Source organism: Dromaius novaehollandiae, unplaced genomic scaffold (genome assembly GCF_036370855.1).
Source record: "Dromaius novaehollandiae isolate bDroNov1 unplaced genomic scaffold, bDroNov1.hap1 HAP1_SCAFFOLD_226, whole genome shotgun sequence".
Classification (NCBI taxonomy): domain Eukaryota; kingdom Metazoa; phylum Chordata; class Aves; order Casuariiformes; family Dromaiidae; genus Dromaius; species Dromaius novaehollandiae.
The window spans coordinates 20,001-22,500 of record NW_026991380.1 but is presented as its reverse complement, the minus strand read 5'-3'; positions in this window follow the sequence as shown (position 1 = coordinate 22,500).

Sequence of the window (2,500 nt, the reverse complement as noted above, 5' to 3'; positions counted from 1 at the left end):
GGGCAGGTAGACCTGGTGCCCCTCTCCCGGGGCCTGGCCCCGCACCCTCCGCCCCACCCCACCCTCCGCGGGAGCGAACCCCCCCCCCCCCCCCGGAACTCCATTTCGCCGGCCCTGCGGGGGGGGGGGGGGGGGGCCGGGAGAGGGACAAGACACGGGCGCGGGGGGGGGGGGGGGGGCAACGGAGGGAGATGTCGGCGGAAAAGGGCAACGCGCGCAATCTCCTGCCCTGAGTGCCCGGAGGAAAGCTGGCGAGTCGCCGTGCGGCCGGGGTGGGGGGGGGCGCGCCGGGGCGGGGGGGTGGGGGGGGCGCGAAGATTCCGCCTCGGCTCCCAGAGGCGCGCGGAACCCCGAGGCTTCGGAACGGAACGGGGGTCGGGGCGTGGCGGGGGGGGGGCGCGCGGGGGGGGTGGGGGGGGCGCGAAGATTCCGCCTCGGCTCCCAGAGGCGCGCGGAACCCCGAGGCTTCGGAACGGAACGGGGGTCGGGGCGGGGTGGGGGGGGGGGCGCGCGGGGGGGGGTGGGGGGGGGGGCGCGAAGATTCCGCCTCGGCTCCCAGAGGCGCGCGGAACCCCGAGGCTTCGGAACGGAACGGGGGTCGGGGCGGGGTGGGGGGGGGGGGCGCGCGGGGGGGGTGGGGGGGGGCGCGAAGATTCCGCCTCGGCTCCCAGAGGCGCGCGGAACCCCGAGGCTTCGGAACGGAACGGGGGTCGGGGCGGGGTGGGGGGGGGGGCGCGCGGGGGGGGGTGGGGGGGGGGCGCGAAGATTCCGCCTCGGCTCCCAGAGGCGCGCGGAACCCCGAGGCTTCGGAACGGAACGGCCCCGGCCGGGGAACGTGAGGGAACAAGCAGGCTTGGCGGCGGCGAAAAGGCGGGCGGGGGGGGGGGGGGGGGCGCGGGGGGGGGCCGGCGGGCGGACGGCGCGAGAACCGATTAAAAAAAAAAAAAAAGGCGCGAACGGCGCGGGTTCGCACACAAGCACCCTCCGCTGCCTTGTTGGGGGGGGGGGGCGGGGGGCGCGCGCCAGGCGCGGTATCACGGGTTGTTGGCGGGCCAGTGCCGCCCTGCCCCGCTGACGGCGCCTGTGTGGAGTGTGTGTTTGTGTGCGCGCGTGCCCCGCCCCGGGGCCCCCCTGCTGCCTCGGGGCGCCGGTCAGCCCGGGGTCAGGGATTTCTGCTGAGGCGGGGCGTTGAAAGCAGTGCGAGGGGAGCAAGGCAGGCACCAGGAAAGGGAGGGGGTAAGGGGCGGCAGCGGCCGGGCAAGAAGAAAGAAAGAAAGGAAGAAAGAGGAAAAGAAAGAAAGGAATAAAAGGCAGACAGACAGACAGACAGACAGACAGACAAGACCTAGAGACCTAGATTCGTAAGTGAGCACCTTCCCCTGCTGTAGGACCGCGTGCCGGGGCGGGGCGGGGGGGGGGGGGGGGGCACCGCGCTCCCACACAGAAAACCGAGAAAAATCAGCAAGGCAGGAAAAGGAGGGGAAAAGACGCGCGTGCTCGGAAACGCAAAGAAACAAGAGCAAACCCGAAAAACAACACGACCCCAAAAAGAAGCGAGCGGAACCCCTTGCCCCGAAAGAAACGAACAAACAAACAAGCGAAGCGCTCGAGCCGGGGGGGGGGGGGGGGGGGGGCGGACGACCGGGGGTGCGCGGCGGGCCGTCCCGGTAGCGGCCGGCGCAGCGGGTCCGCCGTGGCAGCGGCCGGCCCACGCCCCCGGGCCTGGGAGGCTGCCTTGGCGGCGGCCAGAGGGTCTACCGGCTCCGGGAGTCTCGGAGGGGCGAGCCGGTCGACGCGGCTCCGCTGGGTCTCGCGGAGGCGAGCAGGTCGACCTGGATCCGGGGGTCGCGGAGGGGCGAGCTGGTCGACCGGGCTCCGCGAGGCTGCCTGGGGCGCGCGGCGTGCCGGTCTACCCGGCTCCGGGCTTGGGGCTCGGCCAGCCGGTCGACCGGGCTCCGGGAGGCGCGAGGAAGTGGCAGGCCGTCTCCCGGGTCCGCCTCCCACGCTGTCAGCAGGTCTACCCGGCTCCGGCGAGACTTGGCCGCCCTTCGGGGTGGTGACCGGTAGACCTGTTTCCCCCGGCTTTCCTCTGGAGCGGCGAAAGGGGTCGCTCTGCGTCGCTGCCTCCAGTTACGTCATCGTAGACGTGGGCCATTCCCGCGCCCCTCCCCGGTAGGAGGGGCGGGTGTCCTTTGGCTCTCCGGCGCCGCCTGACTTAGCGGTACGACTGTAGGGGAGAGAGGTGAGCAACCACTCACCTTCCGGAGACTGGCTCCCGGGCGCCCCCTGCGCATGCAGCCGACTTGCGAGAGGGGTGAGGCGGCCTGTGAGGGCAGGCAGGAGCGGTCCCGTCCCGGTTCTCTCCACCGGAGCGCGCTTGGTGCGGCGGCCTCCCGGCAGCTCCCTGGCAGCCCCGCGAGCGTGTCCCAGGTGCCAGGAAGCGCGGAGAGCGGGCTCGCCGGCGGCTAGTGGCTGGAGCGCGGGTTGGCCCGGCGAGAGC